A 24,921-nucleotide genomic window follows, 5' to 3' on the forward strand; every position below is an offset into this window, starting at 1 on the left:
TTTTTCTTAATTATTCCATGAATTTCATGAAATAATTAAAAAAAAAAAAACGTGGAGCTTCTCCCTATTTTTGTGTCCAGCCAGGTACAACTAGGCAGCTGGGGGATGGAATCTGCAGCGCAGGGAGGCCCAAGCTTTCTGCCCCCCGCTGAAAATTGCAGTCCGCAGCCGCCCCGGAAAATGGCGCGTTCATAGAAGCTGGATGCTGTACCTGGCTGGCATACAAAAATATGGCGAAGCCCACGTCAAAAGTTTTGGGAAAAATTAATTAAAAAATAAATAATAATTTAGGGACTGCATCTTTATTAACTCCTCAAATGTCATTTAGTGTTAAAATAATGGATTTATTTTAAAAAAAAATAGCGTGGGATCCCCCATAATTTTAGTCTCTAGCGGAGGTTAAGCAGACGGCTGGGGCAGATGTTTGAAGCCTGGGAAGGGGGTAAAACCCACGGAGCTTCCCAGGCTACTAATATCAGCCCCCAGCTGAATACCTAGCCTTTACTAGCTATTAAAATGGGGGAACCCCCCCCCTAATTTAATAGCTAGCAAAGGCTAGGCAGACAGCTGGGGGCTGATATTAATAGCCCAGGAAGGGTGCCATGAATATTGGCCCCCTCCCAGGCTAGAAACACCAGTCGTCAGCCGCCCCAGAAATGGCGCATCCATAGGATGCGCCAACTCTGGCACTTAGCCTCGCTCTTCCACGCTGCCCTGGTGCGGTGGCAGGGGGTAATAGTGGTGGGGTTCATGTCAGCGCCAGCTGCCATGAAGCCCAGGTTAGTAATGATGGGCGTCTATAAGACACCCCCATTACTAACCTACAAAGTGTTAAAAAAAAAAACACACACTACACCCAGAAAAAAATAATTTATTTGAAATAAAACACACAATTTTATTTAATTCTTAGTTTACTAAAAATAATAGTTACCTGTCCACGTTCCTGCACTGATCTCCCATGCACAGCTGTCACATCTGGAGATGGTGACAGCTGTGCATGGCTGCTGTAAGCTCACGCTGCCGGGAACACGTCCGCTCCCGGCAGCGGGAGCCACTGACTGAGGTCACCGGAGTGCATTCAGGCAGCGCAGCTCCGGAGACCTCCTTTACGGCACTGCTGTACCGTGGGAATTTCTCACGATACAGCAGGGCCGTAAAGGAGCTAACCGGAGCAGCGCTGCCTGAACTCCGGTGAACCCTTACGGCCCCGTCATTCTAGAGGCGGCAGCGGTTCAGAGCGGTCACATTCTATGTGGCTGCTCTGAACTGGAGATCTTCGTGGGACACTCGTGGACTGCTACGGAGGGGTAAGGATAAGGTTGTGGTTTATTATTTTATATTTTATTACAGGAGATCGATGGCTTCGGGGAATTAGGTGTCTTGGTGAGTATAGGTGTAGTTTTTTATTTTTTACTTTATTTTAGGTGGCGATCGGCGGGGACAGGTAATGTATGAACTAATTTCTTTTAGGTAACCACTGGCCACCAATGACATGTATTTAACATTTATTGGGGACACAGCAGGGCAATTTAAATAGCAGGATCAGGCTGATGGGAACTACTGCTCCCATCGAGCTGATCCTGCTGGCAGGAGTGGACGGGGGACAGACATAGGCCGATGGGAGTAGTAGTGTCACATCGGCCTATGTCTGCCTGCACGCACACACACCGCACACACACCCGCACACATCGCACAGACACCCGCACACACACCCCGCACACACACCCGCACACACACCCGCACACACACACCCCGCACACACACACCCCGCACACACACACCCCGCACACACACACCCCGCACACACACCCGCACACACCCCGCACAAACATCGCGCACACACCCCGCACACACCCCGCACACACACTAATCATGACGGGTCTGGGAGGTGAGGCTGACCTGTGCGGCCGTGGGAAAGTTCATGTGAGTTCATGCAGTCAAGCATGAACTCACATGAACCCTCTGAGGGCAACGCGGCGACTTCAAATGAACAGCTGATCGGCATCAGCTGATACCTCAGCTGTTCATTTGAAATAACCGGCGGGAAAGCGCAGCACAGAACGGGAAAGCCGGCGGTGAAGTCTTTTCACTGCCGGCTTCCCCGCCCGGGTCCTTCACTCCCCGCTCCTTGGAGCTGCGCTCCCCGCCCGGTCCTAACTTACGATCGGGATGGGAGGTGGCGAGGGGAGCGGAGGATCGGGGTGGGAGGCTGCGGGGAAGCAGTATGGGGCTGTGTGATTGTTTAAAAGCCGGCGGCTTTATACCGCCCGCCGGCTTTTAAACAATCAGGAGAATTCTCCCCCGCTGGGATGGCATTCTGATGACAGGCTGGATCGCGCTGCCATCCAACTTGTCATCCTTCACAGACACTGCAGAGCGCAGGCATTATGGGAACTTCCGATTCCGGTATCCGATATTGTAAAAGTATCGGAATTAAGTATCGGAATTCCGATACCGCGAATATCGGCCGATACCCGATATTACAGTATCGGAATGCTCAACACTAGTGAAGAGGTATTGGGAATCCTGCAGAAAATACCTGTGTGAATTGCGGTGAGTGCTGCATTGTGATCTGCTGAGTGCTTTTCTACCTGTTTAGATTTATTGGGCTATTAAAAATCTATTTTCTCACTACAGTTTTAGTTTCTTAGTTTACTACCTGTGTATTTAAGGGTTAACTACATTGCACTAAAATCCTGAGGTGTAGATTTACTCACAAGGGGTTAATTAAGGGGAAGGGGTCATAATTAAGGGTTTATAAGGGGCAGCTGGTTGGGCATCAAGTCCTTTGGAAGTGCATTGAGGTGAAGGGTACATTGCTGGAAAAGGAAAAAAAAAACAAACAAAAAAAAACACTTTAAATCTCTTAGTTTGCGAGTGTGAACGAGCTGCGTGTGTCCGGAGCGTAAGTGCGAACGAAAGTAAGTGTGTGACTTGTTTTTCAGTGACTTTGGATTCAGGGAGTTTGGAAGGGAGGACTTAGGACTGAATTGCTGACTGTATTTCATTCTTTCTTTACTTTACTTTTTACTTAATTAATCCACCTGACCTACTTAGCTGATTCCCCCGTCCATACTTGATACTTAATTGATCCCCCGTCCATACTTAACTGATCCCCCGCCGATATCTAATTGATACACTTGCACATCCCTAATTGATCCCCGTCCATACACCTATATATAAATAATTGTGTTTTGTACTTGTATATATATACTGACTGTATCCCCATATTTAGAATGACGTCCATGTTGGACGGAGCCGTGCAGTGTACATCTTGCGCAATGTATGCATTCCGTGAGCACCCGCTCGAGGATCCATACTGCTGCGAGAGATGTGAGCATATCGTGCACTTGGAAGCCCAAATTCTGGATCTAAGTGCTCAGATAGCGGTACTGAGGAGCATCGACAACATAGAACGGAGTTTGCTGCTCACCGAGCAGACACTCAATGGGTCAATACTGGGGGTGGAGCATAGAGGGGAAGTGCAGGCTGAACAGGCAGGGAGCTGGATAACAGTAAGGAGGGATAGAGGGAAGAAGTATAGGAAGGCTGGTTCAGAACCGGCATTATTGGAGCACGACAGATCCTCTGACCGCCGGGGGAGTGTATGCTCCAGTAATGAGGGGGAGGGGGGAAGTGTAGGGCAGGCAAGACAGGTTCTGGTAGTGGGTGACTCTATTATTAGGGGGACAGACAGGGCAATCTGTCACAAAGACCGGGATCGCCGAACGGTGTGCTGCCTCCCTGGCGCTTGAGTCCGGCACATCGCGGATCGGGTTGACAGGTTACTGGGTGGGGCTGGCGAAGACCCAGCGGTCATGGTCCACATTGGCACCAATGACAAAGTGAGTGGTAGATGGAGGGTCCTTAAAAATTATTTCAGGGACCTAGGTAGGAAGCTTAGGGCAAGGACCTCCAAGGTAGTTTTCTCAGAAATACTACCAATCCCGCGAGCCACACAGGAGCGCCAACAGGAGGTTAGGGAGGTGAATAAGTGGCTAAAGAGTTGGTGCAAGGCAGAAGGGTTTGGGTTCATGGAGAACTGGGCCGATTTCGCGGTCGGCTACAGGCTCTACCGTAGGGACGGGCTGCACCTCAATGGGGAGGGTGCAGCGGTGCTGGGGAAGAAGATGGCTAATAGGTTGGAGGAGTTTTTAAACTAGAGACGAGGGGGGGGAAACCAAGGAAATAGGTGGGATGTGAGGCAAGCAAGGGGGAAGGGGAGAAGTGAATATAATGAGGGTGGAGAGGGGGGTGGGGATAGTACAGTTAGATCGTTAGAGAAGAATAGGATGCTAAATAACCACAAAGTTTTATCTTGCATGCTGACCAACGCAAGAAGCCTGACCAATAAGGCGGATGAGCTGCGGGCACTTATATGGGAGGAGAGGTATGACATCGTAGGTATAACAGAGACTTGGCTAGACGATAGCTACGACTGGGCGGTAAATTTATTAGATTATAGTTTATTTAGAAGGGACCGGAAACAGGGGAAAGGCGGAGGAGTCTGCTTATATGTAAAGTCATGTCTAAAACCCAGACTAAGGGAAGATATAGGAGAGGGAGAAGAGAGGGTCGAGTCCATGTGGGTAGAGATAGAGGAAACTAAAAATAATAATAAAATATTACTGGGGGTCTGCTATAAGCCACCCAATATAACAGAGGAGAATGAGAAACTGCTATTAGGACAAATAGACAAAGTAGCAAAACATAATGAAGTGATTGTAATGGGGGATTTCAACTACCCGGATATTGACTGGGAAACAGAAACCTGTAGATCTCAGAAAGGAAAAAGGTTCTTGACAAATATTAAGGATAATTATCTCTCCCAACTAGTGCAGGAACCAACGAGAGGGAAGGCCGTGTTAGACTTAATATTGACTAATAGGCCTGATAGAATAACTGAGGTACAGATAGGGGGGCACCTAGGTAATAGCGACCATAATATTATCGACTTCAAAATGCCCTTCAGTAGGGTTATCAATAAGGGAACAACAAAAACATTAAACTTTAGGAGGGCGAAGTTTGATCAGCTGAAAGAAAGCCTTCAACTTATTGACTGGGACAAAGTTCTTAATCAAAGGAATACGAATAGTAAATGGGAAACCTTCAAAAGAATTCTGAATACTCAGTGCGAGAGGTATATACCGTATGGGAATAAAAGGGCCAGAAATAAGAGGAAACCAATATGGTTGAATAAGAACGTAAAAGGGGCGTTAAATAGCAAAAAAGAGGCATTCAAGAGATTAAAACAGGAAAACAGTAAGGAGGCACTAATGTGTTACAAGGAAAAAACGAGAACCTGTAAAAAACAAATAAAAATAGCGAAGGAGGAAACAGAGAGACGTATTGCTAGGGAAAGTAGATCAAATCCCAAACTGTTCTTTACGTATATAAATAGTAAAAGGATTAAATCGGATAATATTGGACCGATAAAAAGTGAGGAAGGCAAAATCATAGAGAAAGATGAGGATAAAGCTAATCTATTAAATAATTTTTTTTCGACAACTTTCACAAAGGAAATCGAACTAACAGGAGAAATGAGAAGTGACAAACTTAATCCTCCACTAAGTATGACAAATCTAACCCAAGCTGGGGTACAGAAACGCCTCAGTAACATTAAAATAAACAAATCACCAGGACCTGATGGCATACACCCACGGGTACTAAGGGAACTAAGTAATGTGATAGACAGACCGTTATATCTTATATTTAAGGACTCTGTTGAGACTGGGTCTGTGCCACTTGATTGGCGACAGGCGAATGTAGTGCCAATATTCAAAAAGGGAGCGAAAAGTGACGCCGGAAACTATCGGCCGGTGAGTCTGACGTCCGTTGTGGGCAAAATTTTTGAAAGCTTCATTAAAGAGGAAATTATGGAGCATCTTGATGCTAATAATCTTTTAATCCCGAACCAACATGGATTCATGAGGAATCGCTCCTGCCAAACAAACCTGATTGACTTCTACGAGGAGGTTAGCTCTCAAGTAGATCAGGGGGAACCAGTGGATGTCGTGTATCTCGACTTCTCAAAAGCGTTCGATAGCGTGCCACATAATAGGTTGGTATACAAAATGAGAATGATGGGGCTGGGGGAAAATGTCTGCAAGTGGGTAGCTAACTGGCTAAAGGATAGAAGGCAGTGGGTGGTTATAAATGGAATATACTCAGATTGGGTAAGCGTCACTAGTGGGGTACCACAGGGGTCTGTACTAGGCCCAATGTTATTTAATATCTTTATTAACTACATAGTCAATGGGATAAATAGTAAAATATCAATATTTGCAGATGACACAAAGTTATGTAAAACAATTAATACAAAAGAGGACAGTGCCGACCTACAGAGGGATTTGGATAAGCTGGGTAGGTGGAGCATTAAATGGCAAATGAGGTTTAACGAGGAGAAATGTAAGGTCATACATATGGGAAGGAAAAATGGAAGTCACCAGTACTCACTGAATGGGAAATCATTGGGGAATTCAGAGATGGAGAAGGACTTGGGCATCTTGATTGATAGCAAACTAAATTGGAGTGCCCAAAGTCAGGCCGCTGCTGTAAGGGCAAACAGGGTAATGGGATGTATCAGAAGAGGTATAGCTGCAAAGGATGAGAACATTGTTCTTCCACTGTACAAAGCACTGGTCAGACCACACTTGGAATACTGTGCTCAGTTATGGGCCCCAATATATAGAAAGGATATAAATGAGCTTGAAAAGGTACAAAGGAGGGCAACAAAATTAATAAGGGGAATGGAGGGACTGCAATACCCAGAGAGGTTGGTAAAACTAGGACTATTCAGCCTAGAAAAGAGAAGGTTGAGGGGGGACATAATAAATGTGTACAAATATTTTAGGGGACAATATAGAGATCTTGCCCGGGATTTGTTCAAAAGGAGGGATATTACGGTAACAAGAGGGCACTCACTAAGACTGGAAGAGAAAAGGTTTCAGCACCAGCATAGGAAGGGGTTCTTTACGGTAAGAGCAGTGAGAATATGGAATTCACTGAGTGAGGAGACGGTGATTTCGGATTCACTAAACCAGTTCAAGCGGGGACTGGATGCATTTCTAGATACCAGGCAGATTTCAGCGTATTCTTAAAAATAAAATAAAATAGTAAGTTGATACAGGGATTTATTCTGACTGCTGGTTTCAGAGTCGGGAGGGAATTTTTCCTCAGGTGAAGATTGGCTAAATCATTTGGGGTTTTTGCCCTCCTCTGGATCAACTTTAGCAATTACAGAACTAACAGGTCGAACTTGATGGACGCAAGTCTTTATTCGGCTTTACTAACTATGTAACTATGTTACTATGGTAACAGTGTTATCCCAGACAGCACATGGATGGCAATGCCAGCTATCAGCGATGTCATGGACCCATAGATCTGACTGGAGAATTTTCATCAACCACTAGGATAAAAAACGGACACTACGCGGTTTTCAACAAAAAAAAATGACATGTGGACGACTCCACAGATTATATTGTGTATGTGATCTATCCGTAACAAATATGGAGAGGACACAAACATGAAAAACAGACGTCTGAATGAGGCCAAAGATATATGTTTCCACCCTGATAAGGGAGCGAGAAATATCTATTTCAGATTTGCCAATGAGTCCGTGGCAGAAAATTCCAGTTAACCCCTTTATCACCTCAGGTTTTTCCGTTTTTGTGCTTTCATTTTTTGCTCCCCTTCTTCCCAGAGCCATAACTTTTTTATTTTTCCGTCAATATGGCCATGTGAGGGCTTGTTTTATTGTGGGATGAGTTATTCTTTTGAACACCACCATTGATTTTACCATATTGTGTACTGGAAAATGGGAAAAATATCCAAGTGCAGTGAAATGGCAAAAAAAAGTGCAATTCCACAAAAGGTTTTTTTTTACCATGTTCAGTAAATGCTAACACTGACCGGCCATTATGATTCTCCAGGTCATTACGAGTTCGTAGTTACCAAACATGTGGAGCTTCTATTTTATTTAAGTGGTGAAATCAAAATTCAAAGCTTGTAAAAAAAAATAATCATTTTTCCGAGACCCGTAGCGTCTCCATTTTTCGTGATCTAGAGCCGGGTCAGGGGTTATTTTTTGCGCACTGAGCTGACATTTTTATTGATACCGTTTTGGTGTAGATATGATGTTATGATCGCCTGTTATTACATTTTAATGCAATGGTGCGGTGACCAAAACAACTTAATTTTGGAGTTTTGTTTTTTTTCTCGTTATACAGTTTACTGATCGAAGTCATTCTTTTTATATATTGATAGATCGGGCGATTCTAAATGCGGAGATACCAAACGTGGATTTTTGATTGTTTTATTTTGAATGGGGTAAAAGGGGGGTGATTTAAACTTTTAAATATATTTTTTTTACTTTTTACATGCTTCAATAGTCTCCTTAGCAGACTAGAAGCTGTGATCTTCCGATCGCTTGTGTTACACAAATGGCCGCCTGAGGCAGCAGATGCGCAATTGAGACCTCAGTAGCCGAGATCTCAGGAGACATTTACTTGGTTTGGCTTTCTACTTCTTTATCTAACTGTATTGCCCTCTATATCGTCCATTCTGTATGGACTGCTCTGTACTCATATTGGACATTTATGCATTTAGTAGGGCTTAAGGGGATTATTGTGCTTGTTACCCATCAAATCTGTAGATGCGCTCACTAATTAGACTTTGTTTAGGGCAATTTTAAAGTATAATATTGATAACGGTCCTGCATAGTGACAAGATTATGTTACAGGATTCTGGACAAATGTACAGTGCCAGTCATTCAAGGGTTAATTCTTTGGAACACTGAGAGAGACTTTCTAGCCAGTGAAGCACCAGTAATAAACACCTGTGGTAACTACGGCAACTGTGCTGATGTCATAAACACATACATCTATGATATAAAAGATGATTCCGGAACCACAGGTCATTCAGCCGTATGAAGCGCCGTACTTGATGTGTCTGGAGACCTGGAGCTTCATCACTCCACAACATGTAAGGGAGGAAGGGGATACCGCCTAGCCAGCCAGATCAGCCATACCGCCTAGCCAGCCAGATCAGCCATACCGCTTAGCCAGCCAGATCAGCCATACCGCCTAGCCAGCCAGATCAGCCATATCGCCTAGCCAGCCAGATCAAACTAACCCTAGCGATCAATGGGGTGACAGATGTTGCAGCCAGATCTCCCTCACGTCCGGTACTAGTTGCCTTCACCTTTATGTGTACGGCCTGGAGATGTCGCATTAGACTTCTCCATATGGTGCTCGCACAGGGCACCTACTTTGACCTTTTCCATTACTGTCTGTTTTCTCATGATGTAATGTGTAACTTGTGTGACTATGTGATGTCACTGCTATCATATCTATAGTGGATGTATATCATGTCTCACTGTGCTGTTACTTGTTGGCACTATCCTTCTAAGCCCGAGGGATGGGCAAGTCCTCCAGCCATGGTTCCCTAGAGGTTTCCTCCACAGGGGGTTTTCCTCTCCTGAGTGCTGACGGATGATTCTTCGTGAGTCGGAGGTTTGCCATTTTCAGTGTCTTTTTCATAGCAATTGGCTGATTCTAAATTTCAGACACTGAATGAAATAATATGATTTGTAATAAAATTTGGTCTATTTAACATTCACTAAAAGTGTTTAGTGCATTTCTTTCACAATCTTGGGTTGGTGGGATTTTCTTGGGAATCAGGATCCAGCATCTATGATCAAGCCATGAAGCCGGATATGAAGTCAGAGCATTATTAACCCTGTGTTTGAAGACAGAATGGAGCAGAAATGACAAAGTGTTACTGCACAAGTAGCACAAGTTCACAATCTTCCTTGCATTCAGATAATGGAGGTGGCTGCTGCAGAAAAACATACCCACAGCATGATACTGCAACCACCATGTTTCACTGTGGGGATGGTGTTCTTGGAGTGATGAGCTGTTGGTTTGGTGCCAGACATAGCGTTTACCTTGGTGGCCAAAAAGTTAAATTTTGGTCTCATCTGACCACAGCACATTCCTCCATATATTTTGGGAGTCTCCCACATGTTTTTTGGCAAACTCAAATCGAGACTTACAATTTTTAAGTAAAAGCTTTTTTCTGCCCACTGAACAAGACAACTGTAGACTGGACAAGGGGATCAGAGGATGCCCACAAGCTCGGACACTGAGTTTTCAGCTCCTGCAGTGTCAGTGTGTGCAGGGATGAGGATTCAATATAGGTTGTGCTGTCAATCATCGTAAGGGGCAGAGGATGGTAATTAAGCGTGGGGTGTAAATGCTGTTTTTGCATAAAAATATCATCTGTACCTAAAGTATATTTTTTTTTATAGGGGCCAAGATTCCTATACAAATCCATAAATGATTTGAGTATTGGGGTGACAGACTCCCTTTAAGAAACTGAGACCACCCCATTAACTGGTTGTACAAAAAAACATGAAAAATGTGAATTAACCAGACAGGTAAATTACAAAAAGGAGATGAACACCAATGGAAATTCTTTGAAAATGTTATCAGTTTATTTCTATTAAGCATAAAACACGTTTTCCTGGAATATCCCTGTTTATCCCAAATAAATACCAGTAGCGCAGTGAAGGATGGACATGGTGGAACAGGTTTCTATTAAAGTGCTTGAGCATATATTATGGATGCACCAAAATTCTGTAGTATAATAAAGCCTGCATCTTGGAGGGTTTCGTCCATATCTGGAGTAATATTAATAAAAATGTGGCGTTGGTGCATCCCTAGTATACTGCTATATCACTAGTAACACAATGGGACACACACAAAGCACTGTGTGCTGCCACCTAGACAGGGTAGCTGCTCAGCAGTGAGGGGTGCGGATTCGGCACAGATTGTCTATGATGACAGATATGTTGATCTGTCCTCCACATTTATCTGATCGAAACTAGGGGGCTCCACAGCAAACAGTCTTAGCATATCCAGTTCTAGGGGATGCATGCAGCCGCTGATCACCAGGGAATGAAGAGGACCTCCAAAGTCAACAGTGCTGAGTTGCTGCAGAGTGCCCGCCGCTATATGTTGGCCAGATGCCCCCCACGCAGATTGTGTTCTCAGGTAGAGCTGAGGATCGCAACAGAAACATTTGTATCTCAATGATATCGCAGTACGGTCTTCTATTTAAAACCATTATAAGAAAACTCACATGCAAAAATACTTATTTTATATATATATAAACCTTTAGGCACAATGGATATTGATGCAAATCAAGGTATTTATTCAGACAATAAATTGTTCATGAGACAGATGTATGACCAACATTTCGGCCTCAGCCTTTATCAAGGTTTATCTAAAACAATACAAAAATGGGAAGAACTGTATAAAAAATGAAAATCCATCGTCTCATGATAAATCAAATTACAATCATATCTGAGAAAAAGAGGGGGGGTAACAAATAAGCCGACACTCAGCACATGAAAATATCTCATATAAATGAATACAAAGCGGTGCTTCATTTCAGAGTTAACCACTAAAGAGGAAAAATAAAAAAATATACACGATTTAGTTATGGATTGTAACACATATATGCTTCAAGTGTAAAACAGCCTCCTTCAAAAGAGTAAAAAGGGGGGGATATACTATGAGGTCAGACGTATCACAGGTATCAAAAGAGCCTAAGCGTAATGACACCATATACGCCCTACAGTATATGCCCCTCATCCTTCTATATGCCCCATTCTGGTATATGGAATATGGTCACCATCCTGGGTAGGTGTATATGCCCCTCCATCCATCCATCCTGAGTAAGTGTATATGCCCCTCCATCCATCCATCCTGGGTAGGTGTATATGCCCCTCCATCCATCCATCCTGGGTAGGTGTATATGCCCCTCCATCCATCCATCCTGGGTAGGTGAATATGCCTCTCCATCCATCCATCCTGGGTAGGTGAATATGCCCCTCCATCCATCCATCCTGGGTAGGTGAATATGCCTCTCCATCCATCCATCCTGGGCAGGTGAATATGCCCCTCCATCCATCAATCCTGGGTAGGTGTATACGCCCCTCCATCCATCAATCCTGGGTAGGTGTATATGCCCCTCCATCCATCCATCCTGGGTAGGTGAATATGCCTCTCCATCCATCAATCCTGGGTAGGCGTATATGCCTCTCCATCCATCAATTCTGGGTAGTTGTAGATGCCCCTCCATCCATCAATCCATCCTGGGTAGGTGTTTCGGCCCCTCCATCCATCCTGGGTAGGTGTATTTGCCCGTCCATCCATCCTGGGTAGGTGTATATGCCTCTCCATCCATCCATCCTGGGTAGCAGTATATGTCCCTTCCTCCATCTATCCTGGGTAGGTGTATATGCCCCTCCATCCATCCTGGGTAGGTGTATATGCCTCTCCATCCATCCAACCTGGGTAGGTGTATATGCTTCTCACTCCATCCAACCTGGGTAGGTGTATATGCTTCTCACTCCATCCAACCTGGGTAGGTGTATATGCCTCTCCATCCATCCATCCTGGGTAGGTGTATATGCCTCTCCATCCATCCATCCTGGGTAGGTGTATATGCCTCTCCATCCATCAATTCTGGGTAGTTGTAGATGCCCCTCCATCCATCAATCCATCCTGGGTAGGTGTTTCGGCCCATCCATCCATCATGGGTAGGTGTAGATGACCCTCCATCCATCCATTCTGGGTAGGCGTAGATGACCCTCCATCCATCCATCCTGGGTAGTCTATTCTAGTATGTGTTTATGCCCCTCCATCCATCCATACTGGGTAGGCGTAGATGGCCCTCCATCCATCCATTCTGGGTAGGCGTAGATGACCCTCCATCCATCCATGCTGGGTAGTCTATTCTAGTATGTGTTTATGCCCCTCCATCCATCCTGGGTAGCAGTATATGTCCCTTCCTCCATCCATGCTGGGTAGGAGTATATGCCCCTCCATCCATCCTTGGTAGGAGAATATGCCCCTCCATCCATCCATTCTGGGTAAGTGTATATGCCCCTCCATCCATCCATCCTGGGTAGGTGTATATACCCCTCCATCTATCCATCCTGGGTAGGTGTATATGCCCCTCCATCCATCCATCCTGGGTAGGTGTATATGCGCCTCCATCCATCCATCCTGGGTAGGTGTATATGCCCCTCCATCCATCCATCCTGGGTAGGTGTATATGCGCCTCCATCCATCCATCCTGGGTAGGTGTATACGCCCCCCCCATCCATACTGGATAGGTGTATATGCCCCTCCATCCATCCTGGGTAGGTGTATATGCCCCTCCATCCATCCATCCTGGGTAGGTGAATATGCCTCTCCATCCATCAATCCTGGGTAGGTGTATATGCCTATCCATCCATCCATCCTGGGTAGGTGAATATGCATCTCCATCCATCAATCCTGGGTAGGTGTATATGCCCCTCCATCCATCCATCCTGGGTAGGTGTATATGCCCCTCCATCCATCCATCCTGGGTAGGTGAATATGCCTCTCCATCCATCAATCCTGGGTAGGTGTATATGCCCCTCCATCCATCCATCCTGGGTAGGTGTATATACCCTTCCATCCTTCCTCAGTAGGTGTAAATGCCCCTCCATCCATCCATCCTGGGTAGCAGTATATGTCCCTCCCTCCATCTATCCATCCTGGGTAGGTGTATATGCCCCTCCATCCATCCATCCTGGGTAGGTAAATATGCCTCTCCATCCATCAATCCTGGGTAGGTGTATATGCCTCTCCATCCATCAATTCTGGGTAGTTGTAGATGCCCCTCCATCCATCAATCCATCCTGGGTAGGTGTTTCGGCCCCTCCATCCATCCTGGGTAGGTGTATTTGCCCGTCCATCCATCCTGGGTAGGTGTATATGGCCCTCCATCCATCCATCCTGGGTAGCAGTATATGTCCCTTCCTCCATCCATCCTGGGTAGGTGTATATACCCCTCTATCCATCCTGGGTAGGTGTATATGCCTCTCCATCCATCCATCCTGGGTAGGTGTATATGCCTCTCCATCCATCCATCCTGGGTAGGTGTATATGTCTCCATCCATCAATTCTGGGTAGTTGTAGATGCCCCTCCATCCATCAATCCATCCTGGGTAGATGTATCGGCCCATCCATCCATCATGGGTAGGTGTATATGCCCCTCCATCCATCCATTCTGGGTAGGCGTAGATGACCTTCCATCCATCCATTCTGGGTAGGCGTAGATGACCCTCCATCCATCCATCCTGGGTAGTCTATTCTAGTATGTGTTTATGTCCCTCCATCCATCCTGGTTAGGTGTAGATGACCCTCCATCCATCCATGCTGGGTAGGAGCATATGCCCCTCCATGCATCCTTGGTAGGAGAATATGCCCCTCCATCCATCCATCCTGGGTAGGTGTATATACCCCTCCATCTATCCATCCTGGGTAGGTGTATATGCCCCTCCATCCATCCATCCTGGGTAGGTGTATATGACGCGCCCCTGGGCCTGTGTCGCGCTGCGTTGCGCACGCGGGAGCTTACCCGGAGCCGGATCTGTTTAGGGTTGTAGTCTCGTGGCGGTGACCCGGTCCGTGCCCAGGGAGTCAAACTGGACGGCAGTCTGTTAGCGGTAGAAAATGGTTGATGACTACGCCACCCGTTGAATGCAGCCAGGGGGCTGCTGCTGCAGGGCAGACCGCTGAGGCCGGTGGAAGGATGGCACAGCGTGATAGTATAACCCCCAACGGGAGGGGTATGGCCTCAGGGCAGCCGACGTGGATGATGGGGGTAGCAGGAACCACTCAGAGACGGTATGGTAGCGTTCAGGGTCTTTACTGGTAACAACGATAGACCCTCCCGGAGTACTTGCTAGCGAACGGGGCCTGGTCAGTCCTTGAGCAGATGGGATCTCCCCTGGCCAGGCGTAGTTGTAGGCCTCCCAAGCTGACTGTACTCTTCTGGCTACCTTGCTAGAAGCTGATGTAAGTAGCCCACGTCCCTGAGTGTACCGTGTGGTGCTCACCCGTATGGCCGGTGACTCGGGGCCTTCTAATGGCTTCCGCTCCACGATGGCGGTGCTGGTCCCACGCGTGTGACCGGGCCTTCGGGCTTCTGGGCCAGGGGACCTGAAATCCCCTGCCTGACGGATTCTGCTGCTGGGTAGAATTTAGTCCCCACAGCCTCGGACTCCGGGTCCGGTAAAGAATCTTCTTAGTCAGGGCGAGCTCTTTAGCTGCCAGCCCCTGACTCCTTGTGACTCTGCTGCTTCCTATGCTGCTCTTGTCTCTACTCTTCCTGGACTCCCTAACCCTGCCTCAGCCCCGGGTTTATACAGGGGAAGTTCTTCCCCTCCCAAGGCTGGGCAGGAGGTGTGGCATGCACAGGATCCCTGACCAAAGGACCTCCCACCTGCTCTCAGACGTAATATCTCTATCACTGTGACAACCAGACCCCTGGGGTGTCACATATATGCCCCTCCATCCATCCATCCTGGGTAGGTGTATATGCCCCTTCATCCATCCATCCTGGGTAGCTGTATATGCCCCTTCATCCATCCATCCTGGGTAGCTGTATATGCCCCTCCATCTATCCATCCATCATGGGTAGGTGTATATGCCCCTTCATCCATCCATCCTGGGTAGTCTATTCTGGTAGCTGTATATGCCCCTCCATCCATCCATCCATCCACCCTGGGTAGGTGTAGATGCCCCTCCATCCATCCATCCTGGGTCTGTGTATATTCCCCTCCATCCATCCATCCTGCGTAGTTGTATATTCCCCTCCAACCATCCATCCTGGGTAGGTGTATATGCCCCTCCATCCATCCATCCTGGGTAGGTGTATATGCATCTCCATCCATCCATCCTGGGTAGGTGTATATGCCCCTCCATCCATCCATCCTGGGTAGGTGTAGATGCCCCTCCATCCATAAATCCATCCTGGGTAGGTGTATCGGCCCCTCCATCTATCCTGGGTAGGTGTATATGCCCCTCCATCCATCCTGGGTAGGTGTATATGCCCCTCCATCCATCCTAGGTAGGTGTATATGCCCCTACATCCATCCTGGGTAGGTGTATATTCCCCTCCATCCATCCTGGGTAGGTGTATATGCCCCTCCATCCATCCTGGGTAGGTGTATATGCCCCTCCCTCCATCCTGGGTAAGTATATATGCTTCATCATCTATCCATCCTCGTTAGGTGTAGATGCCCCTTTATCAATCCATCCATCCTGGGTAGGAGTATATGCCCCTCCTTCCATCCTTGGTAGGAGAATATGCCCCTCCATCCATCCTTGGTAGGAGAATATGCCCCTCCATCCATCCATCCTGGGTAGGTGTATATGCCCCTCCATCCATCCATCCTGGGGAGGTGTATATGCCCCTCCATCCATCCATCCTGGGTAGGTGTATATGCTCTTCCATCCATCCATCTTGGGTAGGTGTATATGCCCCTCCATCCATCTATCCTGGGTAGGTGTATATGCCCCTCCATCCATCCATCCTGGGAAGGTGTATATGCCCTTCCATCCATCCATCTTGGGTAGGTGTATATGCCCCTCCATCCATCTATCCTGGGTAGGTGTATATGCCCCTCCATCCATCCATCCTGGGTAGGTGTATATGCCCCCTCCCTCTACTCCCTCTATTCTGGTGAGTATATGCCACCTCTCCATCCTGGTGGGTATATGCCACCTCTCCATCCTGGTGGGTATATGCCCCCCTCCATCCTGGTGGGTATATGCCCCCCCCTCCATCCATCCTGGTGGGTATATGCCTCCCTCCATCCATCCTGGTGGGTATATGCCCCCCCTACATCCATCCTGGTGGGTATATGCCCCCCCTCCATCCATCCTGGTGGGTATATGCCCCCTCCATCCATCCTGATGGGTATATGCCCCCCTCCATCCATCCTGATGGGTATATGCCCCCCTCCATCCATCCTGATGGGTATATGCCCCCCTCCATCCTTGTCGGCATAAGCCCCACCTTCATCCTTGTGGATATATGCCCCCCCTCCATCCATCCTGGTGGATATATGCCCCCTTCATCCATCCTGGTGGGTAAATGCCCCCCTTCATTGGTGGGTATATGCACACTCCCTACATCCTGGTGGGTATATGCCCCTTCCATCCATCCTGGTGGGTATATGCCCCCCCCTCCACCCTGGTGGGTATATGCCTCCAACTACACCCTTGTGTGTATATGCCCCCATATATTCAATGCAAAGGAAAAAAAACAAACAAAACAATAAACGCTTCTACTCACCTTCCACGTTCCCACGCAGCGCTGTGTCTGTGGTGCCTGAGGATGTCGGCAGTGATAACAGCAGAGAAGCTGAGATCACCGCACGGCGCCGCCGCAGATACTCACTCGGAACGTCCACTCCCAGGCATTTCCTCCCCGGCAGCTCCTCTCATGGCACGCTCTGACTGAGCAGTGCGTGCGACGACAGGGGGAATGTACAGCTTACACTGCAGGCTCCACAAAGATGGCTGCAATCTCCTCCCACGGCTGCGACCTGGACAGCCAAGGGGGCGTGCCCAGGTCACAGCTAGAGGCAGGAGGAGCGGCCTCTAGTGTTAGAGATAGGGTCGGTGACAGACTACTGTCTCTTATGGCCAGGGCTGCCGTAAATGAGGTGTGTAAGAGCGCTTCTTACACCCCCCCCCAAATAAAAATGGCAGCCCCTAGTGGCCAATGTCAACATAAATAACTAAAAAACTAATAAAGTGGGACATTTAATTTTGTATTAAAAATAATTGATTACATAATTATTAATACAAAACATAAAATGGTGGCCCCTTCCCTGTAAGAATAGCACATGGCTCTTTTCACGTCTGGTTATTTCTCTAACAGGTAGAATATGCTCCGTTATAGACCGGGGACAGGTTTACAGCTCTATTTTTTGTGGACGATTGATCTGTAAATCAGAACTGAGACCGGTCCGATTTTCATGCGATTTGTAGATAAAGATCATCTATTGAAGTCAATGAGTCGGTCAGAAAAATGGCCAGAACCAACCATGTTGCCTGTACTGCCTGTTTTCCAGTGACTATAGGCCGGGCAAGCGAGGCTAGGAAACCTTTAGCTTTTTACTTTACATATAAAAAAATATGCCCCACTGAGGAGAAAAACTGCCACACTGACCAAAATCAGATGAAAATGAGAAAAAAACACTGATTAAAACCTGACATGTGAACGGGGCCTTAGGCCTTAATCAGATGTCAGCAGGGTCGGACTGGGGTGTCTGGGGCCACAGGGGACATTGACTCTAGGGGCCACCTACAGCAATATGCAGATCTCTTTTCTCTGCTCTCCCTGTTATAGTGGAGCAGTGACCGGCGGCTCCTCACATCTACTGTGCACAGACTAGAACAGGGATGGACAATTTCTGGAGTTTGCATGAAAGAGCTTCTTTGGTTAAAACAAGTGATCACAGATTCATGGGCTACACAGGATAGGTGATCACTTATTGACTGGAAGAATGGGGAAGTTTTATCCCTGACAGGACACTTATCCCCATTTTAAAATGCAGCGACAGGTGGGACGTCTGACCACAGCCTCATTCGTTCTCTTGGGGGCTTCCAAAAAAGAGCAGCGCTCGCAGCCTCTGAGGGAATGAATGGATCAGTGGTCGAGTCGCACATGAGCTCCAGTCTAATGGGGAGAAAAGCTCCACATTCTGCCGATCGGTGCAGGTCCCAGTAGTCAGACCCCCGCCAACCAATAAGTTATCACTGATCCTGTGGAGAGGTGATTACTTGTTTTCCCCGGAGAACCCCTGTAAGTGCATCTCTGACGCTCTGCTCCAAGTATTTCATCTCTAAGGCCACAGCCCACTATCAGTATTCAGTCAGGATTTTTTCTCAGGAGTGGGAGCCAAAACCAGGTGAGGAACAATCAGAGAAAAGGTGGAATAGAAACAAGTCACCAATTCTGTATTTATCACCCACTCCTGCTTTTGCCTCTCACTACTGAGAAAAAATACTGACCAAATACTGATAGTGAAGCCGTGGCCTCATGGAAAAAAATCTTTTCCTAGTTAATCTCAGCGAGAACAAATGACCGCCATACACAACATAATCCACTATAATAATACCAATAATACCACATACAAAAGGGAGAAATATCGCCACACCATGACCAGACCACATATTACCACCACATAGTGACCAAATAATACAATACTGATCAGGAATACAAACCACAATACTAACAACACTGTCACTATACATATGAGCTCTGTATATAGTGTCAGTGTACATGCAATACAGTGATCCCCAGTGACATTATAAACAGGATCTCTGTATATAGTGTCAGTGTACAGGTAATACAGTAATCACCGGTTACATTATACACAGGAGCTCTGTATATAGTGTACAGGTAATACAGTTATCACGAGTGACATTATACACAGGAGCTCTGTATATAGTGTATAGGTAATACACTGGTCACGAGTGACATACACAGGAGCTCTGTATATACTATATAGTGTAAGTGTACAGTAATACACTGACTCACTAGTGATGTCTCTAGGTGAAGTTCTTCATCTTCGCTTTTCTTCATCTGGCACAGTCCGCCATCACTTCTTCCAGCCAGGAATCATCTCTGCAGAAAATAACACACAGTTATCAATAACTGATCTCTTTAAGAGCACATTCCCACTTTTCCCCAGGCTTCTACACTACACCAGTTGAAGAAATAAAGCGACATAGTGGCGCCCTGCACAGTAACAGGACCCCCCTTTTGTCCCCTCTTATGGAAAACAGTTTCCTAAAAAGTAAATTATATTACAGAAGTAATAATGTCCCTAATTGGACTCTAAAGTAATAATGTTCCCCACTCGCCATCATAAACTAATAAAGTTCCTCAATCTGGCCCCTAAACAGTAATAAAGTCCCTTGTCCAGCGTGGCCACCCATCTATCCAACCTGACCCCCCCCCCATATATCCATTCTGGTCTCCATGTGTCCAGCCTGCCCCTCCCATATATCCATCTGGGCCTCCATGTGTCCAGCCCGCCCCCCTCATATATGCATCCCACCCCACCCCATATATCTATCCAGGTCCCCATGTGTCCAGCTTGCCGCCCTTCACCTCCATGTGTCCATCCAGGTCTCCAACTTGGCCACCTTCACCTCCATATGTCCGATCATGCGTCCATCCAGCCCCCCCTTCAGCCCCATGCCTCAATCCATGTCTCCCCATGTATCCAGCCAGCCCCCCCTTCAGCCCCCTGCCTCCATCCATATGTCCTCCCATGCGTCCACCCAGCCCCCCCTTCAGCCCCATGCCTCCATCCATATGTCCCCCCATGCGTCCAGCCAGCCCCCCCCTTCAGCCCAATGTCCCCATCCATGTCCCCATGGGTCCATCCAGCCCCCCCTTCAGCCCCATGTCCCCATGGGTCCATCCAACCCCCCCTTCCGCCCCATGTCCCCCTCCATGTCCCCAAGGGTCCAGCCAGCCTCCCCTTCCACCCCATGTCCCCCTCCATGTCCCCATGGGTCCAGCCAGCCCCCCCTTCAGCCCCATGTCCCCCTCCATGTCCCCATGGGTCCAGCCAGCCCCCCCTTCAGCCCCATGTCCCCCTCCATGTCCCCCCCTTCAGCCCCATGTCCCCCTCCTTGTCCCCATGGGTCCAGTCAGCCCCTGCTTTAGCCCCATGTCCCCCTCCATGTCCCCATGGGTCCAGCCAGCCCCCCCTTCAGCCCCATGTCTCCATCCATGTCCCCATGTGACCAGCCTGCGACCCCTCCATATATGGATGATGACCAATGCTGGTAACACTCACCCAGAAAAACGTGGATATTGCACTTGACTTGAAGTTGAAGCAGGGAGAGCTGTAGCCGGGGCCGGCAGCCTTGTTTCCAGGGTGATGGTGAGAGAGCAGAGTGCAGGTCACCGCATACTCAGCCCAGGAGCCGGCTTAAAAGGCCAAGAGAGCAGGAGAGAAGAGGGCGGTGCGCGGTGCTGGTGTGGTGTTCCATACCCGGACGGGAGCCGGTGTTACAAGGCCAATTCCAAGGGAGCAGGAGCCGGAACTGGAGAGCAGAGCGCGGCGTCGGCGTATCAAAAGCCGGCAGGGAGCAGGGAGAGGAGAGCGTGACGTCAGCGTGTCACCTGACGCCACACAACTGCCAGCCACCAGCGGGAAAGCAGAGCGCGGTGCGTGTCACCGCCCACCAAGAACACGTCCTCCTGTCATGTGACTATGCGCGTCACCCGCTGTCACCACTGAATAGTAGGAGCGCCGCACGCGACGCTACATTTCCTTCGGCTGCGCTTTTAAAGGGTCCGCACTTTTTAAGAGCCCCCGCTACCAATTCTCTCACTCTCTCATCGGGGCCCAGCGGGAATTTTTCCCGCTATCACACCAGGCCAGTCCAACCCTGCATGGGCCCATCGGGTAAAGTGATGGAATGAAGTTTTCTCTCCTCATGTTGAAAAATGACATCTTCTGCCACCTATTGATGAGAGAAAAAAAGTGATGAAGATTTACAAACTTCTAACATTAGTCAGTGAAAAACATACAGAACAAGGATGCAAATGGATCTTTTTTTGGCAATCCAATCATTTGAATGGGCCAGCTTTATCTGCAAATCAGATTACAATCAAACATGTCTCAAATTTCTTTTGTGAACCATCAGCATCAGAAAAGGTCCATAGACTAGAATTATTATGTTTTTATAAGCAAAGAAAAGGAACACAATGCAAACTCTAAAATCAGACATTTAAATGGATGAGTTTGGTGGGCAAACAGGGTCTGACTGGAGCACCGGGACACTGGACGATTATCCGGTGGGCCAGGGTCCTTGGCAGGACCCTGAGCAGGACGTAGAGGGCACCCACTGGTTTCAACTGAATGTGCGTCCGAGGACATTTCATTAATGATCAGTATTGTAATATTCGGTCACTATGTTGTAATATCTGGTCCGGTCATGGTGTGGTATTTATCCCTGTATGTGTTATTATTTGGTCACTATGTGGTGTGGACATGGTGTGGTGGTATTTCTCCCTTGTATGTGGAATTATTTGGTCGCTATATGTTGGTAATATCTGGTTTGGTCATGGTGTGGCGATATTTCTCCCTTTTACAGTATGAGGTATTGTTCGGTCACTATGTGGTGGTCATATGTGGTCTGCTCACGGTGTGACGGTAGTTCTCCCTTCTATGTGGAATAATTTGGTCGCTATATGCTGCTAAAATCTGGTCTGGTCATGGTGTGGCGATATTTGTCCCTTATACAATATGTGGTATTATTGGGTCACTATGTGGTGGTAATATGTGGTCTGGTCACGGTGTGGCTGTATTTCTCCCTTCTACATGGGATTATTCGGTCGCTTTATGCAGGTAATATGTGGTCTGGTAACAGTGTCACGTTAGTTCTCCCTTGAATGTGGTATTATTGGTCTTGAAAAAGTGGAGTGTGTTGTGTATAGCAGTCAATTGTTCTCTCTGATCTTAATTAGGAGAATAATCTTTATTTAGATTTGTGATTAAATACTTGGAACAAGATGCACTTACAGGAATTCTACTGTGAAAACAAGTAATCACCTTTCCAAAGGATAAGTGATAAGGTATTGATTGGTGGGGGTCTGACTGCCGGGACCCGCACCGATTGGTAGAATGTGGAGCTTTTATCCCCACTAGACTGGAGCAGCATGTGCGACTTCACCACTGATCCATTGATTTCCTCAATGGCTGCGAGCGCTGCTCTTGTTTTTTTCTGGAAGCCCCAAAAAGAATGAATGGATCTGCGGTCAGACATCCCACCTGCCGCTGCATTTTAAAATGGGGATAAAAGTGTCCTGTCAGGGATAAAACTTCCCAATTCTGATCAGTGCGGTTTCCAATGGTCGGACCCAAACGATCATTAAGTTATCACCAATCCTAAGGAGCCCATGGATCGGTGATAACTTGTTTTCACCAAAGAAGCCCTTTAATGCAAACTACCGTAATTGTCCATCCCAGTTGTGCTGTGCGCACAGTAGATGTGCAGGAGCCGCCTGTGTTTTACAGTCGAGGTCCCATTATAACGGGGATAACGGCTAACAGGTATCTGCATCTAGCTGTAGGGTGGGCCCCAGTCTCCCCAGTCCCACGCTGTGGGCAAATATAACCTGTCTGGGCAATTGTAGCCAATTTTGCTGCAAAAAAAGAAAAGTCTTTTTACCTTTTTAACCATAACTTTCAATGTCTTGGATAAATGTGTAACCCTTTATTAAATTCTGCCTTTATTATGGGGATCTCATGGTAGTAGAGCATACCAGAGGTTGACTATATTTTATTTTTTATAGAAAGATCCACGTAAAGAAAAAAAAAAAAAAGTAAAAAAAAATGGAAACCAAAAGAAAATAAACAGACCACACCTTTTTGGTAAATTTTTATACTCTGAGCAGCCCCATGATATAAGCTGGTGCAGGTCACTAATCAGACAAATCCACATGAATGAGTGTAAGAAGTGAATGCAGCACTCACCGCTATAATAAAACATTGTATTCCAGAATTAATAACCATCAGCTTCTCACAGAGGGAGGTCAGCGAGTGGTAGATACAGTGCATTGTGAAAGGATTTGGCCCCCTTGAACTTTTCCACCTTTTGCCACATTTCTGGCTTCAAACATAAAGATATAAAATTAAATCAACAAGTGGGAATGAAATTTATTGGATATTTTAAACTTAAAAATAAAAAATGAAAAGTGGGGAGTGCAATATTATTCGGCCCCTTTACTTTCAGTGCAGCAAACTCACTCCAGAAGTTCAGTGAGGATCTCTGAATGATCCAATGTTGTCCTAAATGACTGGTAATGATAAATAGAATCCACTGATCCAATGTTGTCCTAAATGACTGGTAACGATAACTAGAATCCACCTGTGTGTAATCAAGTCTCTGTATAAATGCACCTGCTCTGTGATAGTCTCAGGGTTCTGTTTCAAGTGCAGAGAGCACCATGAAGACCAAGGAACACACCAGGCAGGTCCGAGATACTGTTGTGGCGAAGTTCAAAGCCGGATTTGGATACAAAAAGATTTCCCAAGTTTTAAATATCTCAAGGAGCACTGTGCAAGCGATCATATTGAAATGGAAGGAGTATCAGACCAATGCAAATCTACCAAAACCCGGCCGTCCCTCTAAACCAGTGTTTCCCAAACTCCAGTCCTCACGGACCCCCACAGGTCATGTTTTCACGATTTCCTTAGTATTGCATAGGTGATGGAAGTATCATCAAGGCATCAGGAATTCTCTCACCTGTGCAATACTATGGAAATCCTGAAAACATGACCTGTGGGGTCTGTGAGGACTGGAGTTTGGGAAACACTGCTCTAAACTTTCATCTCGAACAAGGAGAAGACTGATCAGAGATGCAGCCAAAAGGCCCATGATCACTCTGGATGAACTGCAGAGATCTAGAGCTGAGGTGGGTTAGTCTGTCCATAGGACAACAATCAGTTGTACACTGCACAAATCTGGGCTTTATGGAAGAATGGCAAGAAGAAAGCCATTTCTCAAAGATATCCATAAAAAGTCTCGTTTGAAGTTTGCCACAAGCCATCTGGGAGACACACCAAACATGTGGAATAAGGTGCTCTGGTCAGATGAAACCAAAATCGAACTTTTTGGCCACAATGCAAAGCGATATGTTTGGCGTAAAAGCAACACAGCTCATCACCCTCAAAACACCATCCCCACTGTCGAACATGGTGGTGGCAGCATCATGGTTTGGGCCTGCTTTTCTTCAGCAGGGACAGAGAAGATGGTTAAAATTGATGGGAAGATGGATGGAGCCAAATACAGGACCATTCTGGAAGAAAACCTGTTGGAGTCTGCAAAAGACCTGAGACTGGGACGGAGATTTATCTTCCAACAAGACAATGATCCCAAACATAAAGCAAAATCTACAATGGAATGGTTCAAAAATAAACATATCCAGGTGTTAGAATGGCCAAGTCAAAGTCCAGACCTGAATCCAATCGAGAATCTGTGGAAAGAGCTGAAA

This window comes from Phyllobates terribilis, unplaced genomic scaffold, assembly GCF_046119375.1.
Source record: "Phyllobates terribilis strain yellow unplaced genomic scaffold, ASM4611937v1 Scaffold_178__1_contigs__length_3940740, whole genome shotgun sequence".
In the NCBI taxonomy this organism is placed as follows: domain Eukaryota; kingdom Metazoa; phylum Chordata; class Amphibia; order Anura; family Dendrobatidae; genus Phyllobates; species Phyllobates terribilis.